Genomic DNA, 12,376 nt, shown 5'->3' on the forward strand with positions numbered 1-12,376 from the left:
GTAAAAAAAGAGAAAAAAATTAAATCCATACCATTTTAGTTACGTCACCTGTTTGTCTAGTAGAAGAGGTGGTCCTTCGGATTGAAAGTCCTTGACGTCCTTATACACAGTTATTTGTCATCTGCCCACTCAATTTAACTGTACATCAGATGATCTACTGGCATAAGATGTGTTTCAGCACGAATGCAGTAAAGAAAAACTTTCAGTAACCTGTCTGACAAGTGAATAAACTGGATTAACCAATCACTAGTAAGCTTTCTGCACGCGCATAACTTTGCGACAACTTTCATCTACACCCTCCAACGACGAATGTCGGCTTCAAAAGAGACAGTCAGCTTGTGCAGCCGAAATAGTAAGTTCAAGATCTTCTATACATTCATACCGGTGTTGTTGGCTCAACGAGTGAAGACAACAGGTAAGAAAGTTTATACATTGCTTGGCTCTTGAGTTTATGTTTCAAGAATGTCAGAGCATGAAATAACAGTTCTAACATTTAGTGACACTACAAGCTAGTTCTTCTTAAAGATAGTACATTGCTTCGATGTTAAGATGGCTTTTTAGAGTGGTAACATTAAGTAAAGTTTACTGCACAAAATAATGTTTATTAATGTTTTAACGTTAATAAAAGATATAATGTTTTACTATGTGTAGGGAACATTTGTATGACAGGAAATATTATTGACTTTTTATGGGTTTACTGAAGTATAATTTAGAAAAAAAACATAACCAACAATCTAATTGCTTTCTGATCCAACTTCAAATAACACGATGTGTATGCATGTGACGCCCAAACTAGATTTTCTACGCAGTTACATAAAGTGTTTTCTATTGAGATATACAAAAATTATTTATATCTGTGGGGAAAAAATTATAATCGTAAATAAAGATCAAAATGCTTATTTACATAGTTTAATTTCACTCAGTATGTTGTTTCCTTTTGTTTCTATATAAGCTATTTCATTTTAAACATACATATTTCTTAGTGCTTTAACACTGCAAGTTTAAAAAGCGTCCTTACCTAGTTTAGCTTATAAACAGGTTAGTTTGTTGAAGACACTACAAGTGACTATTATGTAGAATGTGGTTTACACAATCCTTTTATTACTGACAGAAATACTTTTTGACGTGCTTTGTGAAGCCGATTTATAAAATTTAATATGGAGAAAGTGTATATTATATATATATATAATAAGACATTTTTTTTAAATTTCCCATGGCTTCTTTTCCTGTGTTTCAGTTTTTCTCCTATTCTGAACACAGCAGTGATATGAATAGTGCAACTTAATACTGACTCAGTGCAATGTTATGTATAATGGTTAATCTCAGCATATATTTTAGCATTTATCTGTTAATCTTAGTTTAATATTTATATATTTCAATGTACTTTAACTGCCCGAGTAGATATCACCCTAAAATAATTGCGTAAATATATAAATATTTGAACCAGAAACATGGGTAAGTAGCTGTTTTCCTTGCCATACCGGAATAGTATTTGAATATTTAAAATTTCTGTCTCGTGTATAACGTCATAACCAAGAAATGCTGTTACCATGGTAATCGTGATACATATGAAACCATAGTGATGGTTTGTTTGACAAATATATAAATGCTAGATGATGCGAATCTTAATGATACACCTCGTGTTGTGTGTAGTCCAGTCACTCAAACTTGCAAATAACAGTAAAAGTATAAAACTTTGAATGTAAAAACTATTTTTACGCAGGATACTTGCTAGATAACTATTGCATTGCACATAGTATTTACTAGTGAAAAAAATTGTCAACGTAACTTAACAGAAATGTCTCTATGGTAAAAGTACATTTAAATAATATTGGATAATGTGAGTAAAATATACCCTTTATATTTGATTATTCTGCACAGTTTACTCAGAATATTTTAAATTTATTTTCTAAAAGCGGTGTCGTAATTTTTAATTCCACTCGGGTTTTTTTGCCATGGAAACAAGTAATAAACCAACATCATCTGCTCTATTGTCGAAAGTATTCATGTTTGTTTGTTTGTTTTTTTGGAATTTCGCACAAAGCTACGCGAGGGCTATCTGTGCTAGCCGTCCCTAATTTAGCAGTGTAAGACTAGAGGGAAGGCAGCTAGTCATCACCGCCCACCGCCAACTCTTGGGCTACTCTTTTACCAACGAATAGTGGGATTGACCGTCACATTATATACCCCCACGGCTGAAAGGGCGAGCATGTTTGGCGCGACCGGGATTCGAACCCGCGACCCTCGGATTACGAGTCGCACGCCTTAGGCGCTTGGCCATGCCAGGCCCAGTATTCATGTTAAAAAGGAATAATGTTTTAGTAACTAAGATTAGAAATCAAAATACAAATAAGATTGTGATATCAAAGAAACATCATTAGTAAACAGGAAAAAAATCAACATTATTAGATAAAATCTTAATCTTATCACATGAAAAACAAATCTGTGATTTAAGGACTGTCTCATAACTTTAATAATAATTAAAATTTTACTTACAGCTTGCACTATGACAGGATTTACATTACCAAATATTGTTGATTCTATCCAGGTTTCAACAACAATTAGCAATATATTAATAAAAGTAAATTTTAACATTGGACAACATTTATCCGCAAGTTGAAATTAAATCTATGTAAAGTTTGTTTTTTAGAACTAGATTTCATTTTAAAGATGTCATTCTAAAAGTTAATGCGTCTTTTGTTTACTAGAAATCATTATACTGTCTTTGACGATATAATAGTTGCAAGAATTTCGCACACATCAACAGGATTATTGGAGGAGCTGCAAGATGTCATTAAGAGCCTTTACCAGCGCATTATGTATATACAGGGTGAGCCAAAAGTAGGTGGACAGCATTTGGAATAGGTTTATGTATCGGTTATATTAATGCAATTGTATATTATAACTATGTTGCAACTATATTATTTGTGTTATATAATTACAATGTTATAATTACATTTGTTTTAATTTAATCTGTTTTCTTTTTTTTTAGATTGTTAATAGAACCCATAATGTCAAATACTTTAAATACAGATAAAAGAATATGGGTGTTAAAAGAGTATTGGAAATCTCTTTTAGGAAGGAAAACAATTTGAGCATTTGCGTTAATAAATAACATTTTATTTTCATTAATATAATTGTCTTATTACATATAGTTGTACGTATACGTGATCTCTAAATAAATGTTTTTTTACTGTCCACCTACTTTTGGCTCACCCTGTATATATATAGGTGATAGATGTCCATTCAACTAGAAAATCTTGCGAAATTTGTTTTACTAAATTGCACACAAAATCTTTATTCAAACTAACATGAGCAGTCAGGTAAGTTTAACATAAGAAGTCACACTTTTTAGGTATTGTGATGGACTACATAATGGCAGTGTCTGCCCCAACAGGTCCCCCGCTAGTACAGCAGTATGTCTTCGGATTTGCAACGCAAAATCAGGGGTTCGATTCCCCTCGGTGGGCTCAGCAGATAGACCAACGTGTCTTTGCTATAAGAAAACACACACTGCACAAACAGATTATCTGAGAAGGAAGAAAGCAAAAAAGTCATACTATTTTCAAGTATGCTGTAGTTCATAATGAGCAGCAAATTAGCTTCATTAATCTAACTAGAGCTGCAATCATGACACGAATAAAGTACCTAATTCTCTTGTACGCATGTCAGTAATGAGCAAGTTACATAAAGTGTACAATGCATCCATGAAAATTACAATAGGAGCAGCTAAAGCAATACCTTGTAAGACAAGATACTTTGGTTTGAACAGAATTGTTACAAAACGAAGGATTTTAACCAGCTAAGCGTTTTATGAGAAACCATAACCCATCTATTATATCAACACTTTAGAGAAATGAAACAGTAAATACGGGGACTAAAATCGGTCAATTCACAGTTTACTGACGTCAGTAAAAATATCTGTCCACTAAAAAAAATCAAAAGCATTGAGTCAGTGCGGGACAGGTGTTATTAAGTTCAACAAAACTGAGACTGGCAACACAAGTGTAGGAAAAGATCAGGATTTGTATATGGTTCAGTAAGGAAAGACGTGACTACATGAGTATGAGTCGTGTGAGATGTGAGCATCTAGTTTTAAATGATCAGCGGGCGATTTAGTTCACTCAAAGTACGACATGAAGCATACTAAAACGCATACTAAATCGTACTCCTGAAAAACTTTCTAAACATTATTTCAAGATTTGATACATATTTTGCCTGAATAATATGAGTAAATCCTGAATACTTAAAGATTCTTCCGAAAACAACCTATGTTCCAGATCGAAACACCATCTTATTCGACTGATCAAGTATAAGCTACCTTGGTCGAACTAGTAGCTTCTCTAAATAATGTCAACCCCTAGTGGCATAGCGGTATGTTTGCGAACTTTGCTAGAAGTTTGCTAGAAACTGGGTTTTCGATACGCGTAGTGGGCAGAGTACAGACAGCCCATTACATAGCTTTGTGCTTAATTACAACTAATTACATAAATAAAAATTAACATGGTCAGTGGAATAGCATTTACACTGAAGGAATAGGAAACAATAAAACAAAAGTCACACTGTTCAACTGGAAGATTGGGGGAAGTAGGGAAATGTAGCGAAAAGTATAGATGTTGCTTACATTAAATGTATTTGAACATTATTACGAAATAAACGCTGCGGAGCTGGCTGCAGGAAGTAGAGCGTTATTTAATCCTCAAGAGTATTATAATAGAAAAAAAAAGTATTAAAATTATCCTATTTACATGGGGTACCTGAAGTTAAGAAATAATATATGCATATGTGTGTTAAAAATATAAAATATACATAAAAGTAATAGGGATAAAGTAAAAAAATAAAAGTTATCTCCCTGTGAACAATGATTAGGATTTAATGACAACACCATATTAAATCAAATACGTACTGACAAATGTGATGTGAGGGAGCTCCACAATTTGACAAAAGACATCCATTTTTTGACCGAACACTCCTCTAGCGTGTAATTAAAATAAAATGGTATATGAAAGCATATGTGATCTCTACAACTAGGTTGGCTTCAACCATTATAAAAGAGTATATGATAGTAGGTCAAGTTCATGATGAAGAGAAATTAAAAATTCGAAAGTGTTTGATAACTGTTAAACTGAAGCCTGCATTGGATCAACATAATTCTACAGTACCATAGTACCACTCATCTTAAAAGTTTAATAATATTTTGAAACTTTTTGCATCTAGATAAACTGGAAGTAAAGCTATGTGAATAAAATAATTGAGCAAAAATAACAATTTGTTTTTATTGCAACAGGTGCCTTTATTTTTTTGAAAATGTTATATTAACACTTAATGTTTTTCCTTTTCTTACTAGCACTTATTACATACTACAATTCATGTGTTTTGAACTATATTTTGAAAAAATTATTTTACTATGAGGTCTTAAGGAAACTATGTTTATCAACGAAAAATTGTTCATAATATTAGTAAACTGAATATCTAACAATGCAAAAAAATGCATATATGGTTCTATAATATGTTGATGGGCGTCTCAACAGAAAAGAATTCATTATACATGTTTCTCTGGAATAGCTGAAACATTGACGCAAACGGGATGTCTTTAAATCAACAAATGTTCTTCTTTAATACATTAGAATAAAACCATGTGTGTGTGTCACAAGTTCACGCATACAATACACTGTAAATTCCTTGATACTTTAATAATCGAGCATAATAACAGTTCATCTATTTCATTATGTCTAGAAATTAAACAAAAATTGGAAGATTGTTATAATTCTTAAAAACTAAAAAAATAGTCTACAAAGATTTATCTAAAATATTATTTGTGTGAGAGAGAGAAACATTTTATTTAATTAACAGCTCTTCAATGCTACTATTAACCTAATACAGAAAAAGGAAGAGAAGTGTATGCTAATTCCATAAACTTTTGAGAACTTAAGTAATTAAGTAGCTTTAAATAAAAACAAAACGTCACGTTGTAGTTGTTGTTATGAAACATTAAAAAGTTTAATTTTCTTTCAGTAAAAACACTAAGAAGCTTCTTGATGAATGTATTCAATATTATTAAGGAAATAAGTTATGAGAGGAGCATATTGAGAATTTTTTGAAAATTTTTTTCTCATTTTGTAAATAAGCTTTTACGTATTATTCAGAACTACAACTGTAGCACATAAGTATCTAAATAATGAATGTTCTCCTACACTTCATGTAGCCAAAAATGTTCATCGTTTTAGCCGTGAGGGCATTATAACGTAGGATTAATCCAACTATTCATTAACAAAGAGAAACCCAAGTGTTGACGATGTGCGTGATTAACTCTAATCTGTCATTTCAAAATTATGGTCGACTAACGCAGATAGTCATCGAGTAACTTTGCGCGAAATTTAATAAACAACCAACCACACGATGACATATTTACCTGCTTCCCGCTGGTACAGCGGTAAATCTACGATTTTATAACGATAAAATCAGGGGTTCGATTCCTCTTGGTGGACTCAACAGATAGCACAAGAAAACACACATGTCTAACGATGTTCTCTTATCACTAGGCAAAGTTCATGATGTACATTAACAGGATGTACCTCAATAACTTCTTGGAACTGACAATAATGTAGTGTAAAAAAATGTTGTGTTAGTAAAAGGAAAAATGAGACGCTATAGATACTATATTCATAACAAGTTATTTAACAATAGTCCTACAAAAGAAAAGGAAGGATTGTAAGAAAGATTTAGTTCAGTCTAAGCATGTTTTCTGTGGATGATATTAATGATCAGTTCTCCAGATATCTCCAAGAAAGTCACTTACATCTAGTTTCCTGAAAATATGGAACCAAAATACAACAAAACGAACCTGCTCTGTACAAGAGTAAAGACAGAGATTGTTAATAGTAAATTCAATAGCATTTATTAACATTTCTAAGAATCCATGTAACAACTTTAAGAAAATATTTTATAGAATTCCATAGGCATCTCGAAACATCAGTATTTTTTCAAAACTAGCTCATATTCAGCCCCTTTTTTCCAAATATACTTTTACAACATTTGTTGAAAATTCACTAAACATCTGAATAGCAAATTGATACAGCTGGTTACAAAACCTCACAAGCTAGATTTACTTTTAAAGTTATCATTAATTCCTAAAAAAAAAACTGTTTTTAATCTTATGTTAAGAATTAAGCTTCAAAAAATAATTTTATATTTCCTAATTATTTCTTAAAAGTTATTTTTTCGACCAAATTTCCTTAACTATGCTTAAAAACTTAGTTTCATATTTAAAACTGCTAAGAAGGCATTGTAAGTTATTTTAGTCCAAAGTCGTTTCGGTGTTTTTTTATGTTTGCAGATTTGATACATAAAATTAATTCAAACGAAAAATATTCTGATTTTAAATCTATATTAGTTAACTTGAGCCCCCACGAATCTTTGCAATGTTTGTTAAGGATTATGTATTTATTGTGAGTTCAATGCCTAAATTAAATTTATTATTTATGGTATTTATATTGTTATATATCATCATATAAAACAAGCCAATCTTATTTGCTTTCTATCATTTTAGTAATTTCCAAATTATTATGAAGTAGATATTTGAGCTCACTGAATAAGTTTTAAAAAAGCGATAGTTATTTAAAAACAATAGTAAATTTAAAATTTTGGGCTTATTAAAGTCGACTCATTAGATAAGGATATATATGTACCTGTACTTTTAAAAATGTCATTTATGAAAAAATTAAGTAAAATGTTTTTTATCAATCTACACGTTAAATTAGAAAACTTAGTTCCACCCTTTTCCTGATGGTTATATATTGTATCGAATCTAATAAATTCATATTTCAGGATTAAGCAAATAACTAACATTGTAAAGTTAACTCTCTATTTTATAGCCTTTTAAAATCGGTGTAACGTTATTATTTAAAAAAAACAACAACAGAACTTTAGCCCAACTTTGACAGAGATTTGTTAATAATATAATCCTGGGTTTACATTTTATTTTTCAATTATATCGCCAAAATAGTTTATGACATATTATACGCCACATACTTCCATGAAATTCCTTAAGTTGTAGAGGTGAAACGTTGCCTACTCGTCAAGACGACGTGTTGTGGATCTAAACTTTAAGACGTGATGCAACTTAATTCTTGCAGCTGTCAATCCATTATAGGTTTAAAAAGGTGGACAAAGCCCCTGTGGTGAAGGGTGTTGTTGACTGGTTGGCTGCCTTCCCTCTGGTAAGTCGTCCACCCTTGGTCAAGTACAAGTTTACGAATTTACGAAACTAGAATCTGAGGTTCGAGTATTGTGATAAAAAAAACGCAGATAGCACATTGTGTATGATTGGAATTAAAAACCAACTTCTTTTCTCGATGAGTTAAAGGTACGGTTGTGAGATTACAATTATAAAATCCGCGGTTCGTTTCTTCGCGATGGACAATGCGCGCATAGCCCATTGTGTAGGTTTGGGTCTAAAACAGTCTGTGTCTTCTAGTAGTCTAGCAGTAAGCTTGCAGATTTACAAGAATAAAATCTCGGACTTGTTTCCCCGTGATGTGCATATCGCGAATAATACGGACGTCTATATTTGAACCTTTGAGGTCTCTGTCTTGACAACATAGTTCATGCTGAACGTTAAATTGTTTCAGTTGCTTTGCAATAAGTATACCATAGCTGTTTGAATATACCAAAGACGTTTAAATATACCTGAGAGGTTTAAATATACCAGAAATGTTTAAATAACATTTGATTTACGCAGAGCAGTAATTGTTATTTTAGTTACTATGGTACTTTCAGGGGAAGATCCTAATTATGGATCATAAAGTTACTCAACTAATTTTACATATCACGCAATTTTTTGGACTTACTCTACTACCAGGTGAAAAGGTTTTTCATACCATTTCTGAGATAAACAGATATTTCAGTATCTTCAACCGCCTGAAACTCATTATTAAGATTTAGTTAGATCTTAACCGAGAATAGAAGAAAATATTACAGACCGTCGAAAAATATCTGAAACAAGCAATTACCAACGACGATTTTATTTATATTTTCCTAAATAAATCGTATTTTATAGAATTTATAAATAATTTAAACTAAAAATCACTTACTTACTATTTCAGATTTATGAACCAACTAACTTTCATCCAGTATAATAGTTTGAACTTGGTTTTCCAAACGAAACTACAAGAATGTTCAACCCACGCCTCTTAAAACCTTACAAAAATTTAAATTTTAGTTTTTGCCATTTCGCAACGCGATGAAGTAAGTAAGCTTTAAAAAATTCCCATTACTGGTTGTCTATGTTTCAGGCTATTTTTAAAGGGCGTTTCATAGTTAAGTGTTTATCCTGTTTTCCAATAGATTAAACTAAAAATATAAACAGTCAGAAATAAATACCTGTAGTTACTCTTTAGCTAAAATCACAAAATTATGCTTTCATTTTGTAAACAATATGAGTGTTAACATAAAAAGCTTATTCCCAAATGTATAGTAAAAAATAATGTAAGATTACAATTTACTTATATACTTCTACCAATTACGACGATGAAAAGACTGTTTTCCTTACGCTCATTTTGGTTTTTCGTTTGAAACTTAATCACACCTTGGGTAAATGTTTGAAATGTACACTAACGACTCCTATTTCCATCGAGTGGGATTTCGTTTTCTTGAATCGTAGTATTTCTAAAATAGAAATAAAAAAATAACTTATTACTTTTTACAAATAGTAGAGCCTGTAGTTTCATACGACAAATGTAGCCCGTAACGTAGCTAGAACTAATAATAATGTATCTTCGTATGGAGTCTTTCTTCAAATCTGGTAAGAACATTCAAGTCTTTTCCAGAACACACAAAAGTAAAATATAAATAACCAACAAGAAGGCATGCATAAAGTAAGTTTGTTTTCGTATACATTATTCTCTTCTGTTTATTTTAAGTTAGTTCTGTGTCACTTATTTTTAATTTTACACTGTTTGCAGCTGAGTGAATGCGTTACGTCCGTCACTAGCATGAACAGCTTCTGAGTTATAATATAGTCTAATACAGCTACTATTAAAATAAAAACAAACGAAATATGACAGTTTTATAGATTTATTATACCTGCTAATTTGTATAAAGCAGAATCGATTACTTACAAATTTGTGTGGATGAGAAGTAAGGCCCCAAATTGGCTCAGCGGTATGTCTGCAGCCTTACAATGCTCAAAACCGGGTTTCGATCCCCGTGGTAGGCAAAGCACAGATAGCCTGTTGTATAGCTTTATGCTTAATTCAAAATAATAAAAATTAAAATAAATTTAAAACTAAATTTTTCTCACTTTAAACTTTTCTGTAAGTAGAGAACCTATTTTATAATTATTTTTCACTTAGAAAATCAGTTATTTTAAATAAAGTTGCTTGTCTGTGCTGTGCTGTACTTATGTAATTTAATTGCAAAGTGTTTAAATTAAACTTCTTATACATACCTTTTTTATATAAAATAAGTTCACATAAAGAGTTCCCACGCAACGTAGCGCACTTTTCCTACAATTGTTCGTAGTCTTTATTTAAGTGGACTTCGTACTGTTCTCTTATTTGTTGCTGTTGTTGTTCCGTTTTCTTTTTCTTTCCATGAATATTAACCTCAAATAACATTCTTTCCTGTAAACTGCGACCATTAAAGATGCATCCAAATATATATTTATTCTAATTCTGACTATTCTAGTGCATATTATTTCACATAGAAAAAATTTTTACTCTGCTTCAAAGATTTCCTATGCAAAAAAACTATTGGTCAAATAATGCATACACTGCTGACAAATATAATAAAGTAATAAAAATAGTTACTAATATATTGTTTCGGTTACAATGTACACTAATGAAGTGCTACTAGCATTTTCTTTGGTTAAAATGTGTGATGATGAAGTGTTCCTAGCAGGTTGTTTTGGTTAGAACGTGCACTAATAAAGTGTTACTTACATTTTGTTTTGGCTAGAATATGTGCTCTTAAACTGTCAGAAGCATATTATTTTGGTTAGAGCGTCTGTTATTAGCATTTTATTTTTGTTAGAATGTATAATAACAAAGTGTTACTAGAATGTTTTGGTTAGAATGTGTACTAATAAAGTGTTACTTGCATGTTGTTATTGGTTATAATATGTAATAACAAAGTATTACTGGCATGTTCTTATACTTAGAATGTCTACTAACAGAAAGTTGCTAACATGTTGTTTTGTTTAGAATGTGTACTAACAAATTGTTACTTGCATGTTGTTTTGGTTATAATGTGAACTAATGAAGTATTTGTAGCATTTTATTTTCGATAGAATGTGTGCTAACAAAGTGTTACTAGTATTTTGTCTTGTTTAGAATGTGTGTAACAAAGTATTACTAGCATGTTGTTTTTGTTACATGTCTACTAACAAAATGTTACTAAGCATATTCTTTTGGTTAGAATGCGTGCTAACAAAGTGCTATTAGCATGATGTTTTGGTTAGAATATGTGCTAACAAAGTGTTACTAGCGTAATGTTTTGATTAGAATGTGTACTAATGAAGTGTTAGTAGCATGTTGTTATTGGTTATAATATGTAATAACAAAGTATTACTGGCATGTTCTTATATTTAGAATGTCTAATACGTTTGGTTATAATGTTTGCTAACAAATTGTTAATAACATTTTGTTTTCATTAGAATGTCTACTACTGAAGTGTTAATAGCATGTTGGTTTGGCTAGAATGTGTATTGATAAAGTGTTATTAGCATTTTGTTTTCGTTAGAATGTATAATAATAAAGTTTCACTATAATTTTTTGGTTAGAATGTGTACTAATAAAGTGTTACCAACATGTTGTTTTGGTTAGGATGTGTGCTAACAAAATGTTACTAGTATTTTGTTTTGTTGAGAATGTGTGTAACAAAATACTACTAGCATGTTGTTTTAGTTAATGTCTTCTAGCAAAATGTTACTTGCATATGGTTTTGGTTAGAATATGTGCTAACAAAGTGCTACTAGCATGATGTTTTGATTATAATGTGTGCTAACAAAGTGTTACTAGCATGTTCGTTTGTTTAGAATATGTACTAACAAAGTATTGCTAGCATGTTGGTTTGGTTAGAATGTGTACTAATGAAGTGTTACCTGCAGGTATGTTTGGTTATAATGTGTGCTAACAAATTGTTACTTGCATGTTTTTTGCAAACCTAAACCTCCAGAGTTTAGATGGTGATAAAATCCAGGTTGAAGTTCTACATCTAATCAATTTTATAACACGCGTCTGTCCACTCTCCAGAAACGTGTTCCTTACAGATGCATGTGGTATTGTGCTTCTTAATTTTATGTTAGATGATAGTCGCTGAGAGAAAAAATACAAAAAATAATTTCAGGAATGTTTTGCATACTCTTTGACAGAGCCTT

The 12,376-nt window shown here is 31.2% G+C and overlaps 1 protein-coding gene and 1 long non-coding RNA gene across 7 annotated transcripts in view; one reads left to right on the forward strand and one right to left on the reverse strand.

Annotated features, from left to right (window-relative positions):
* LOC143222185 (uncharacterized) overlaps positions 1–12,376 on the forward strand; it is a 20,412-nt gene continuing 8,036 nt past the window's right edge. Inside the window, exon 1 of the mRNA XM_076448275.1 lies at positions 1–415. The gene's annotated coding sequence lies outside the window, so the exon portion shown is untranslated. The remainder of the gene's footprint in view (positions 416–12,376) is intronic.
* Positions 6,880–12,376, reverse strand: part of LOC143222187 (uncharacterized) — a 25,524-nt gene continuing 20,027 nt past the window's right edge. For all 6 annotated transcript variants that reach the window (XR_013012061.1, XR_013012062.1, XR_013012060.1 and 3 more), the window contains 3 exons: positions 10,448–10,629; positions 10,119–10,247; positions 6,880–9,666 (listed from right to left, as the gene is read on the reverse strand). This is a non-coding gene — a long non-coding RNA (uncharacterized LOC143222187). The remainder of the gene's footprint in view (positions 9,667–10,118; positions 10,248–10,447; positions 10,630–12,376) is intronic.

The sequence above is a fragment of the Tachypleus tridentatus genome, chromosome 8 (genome assembly GCF_004210375.1).
Source record: "Tachypleus tridentatus isolate NWPU-2018 chromosome 8, ASM421037v1, whole genome shotgun sequence".
NCBI classification, from domain to species: domain Eukaryota; kingdom Metazoa; phylum Arthropoda; class Merostomata; order Xiphosura; family Limulidae; genus Tachypleus; species Tachypleus tridentatus.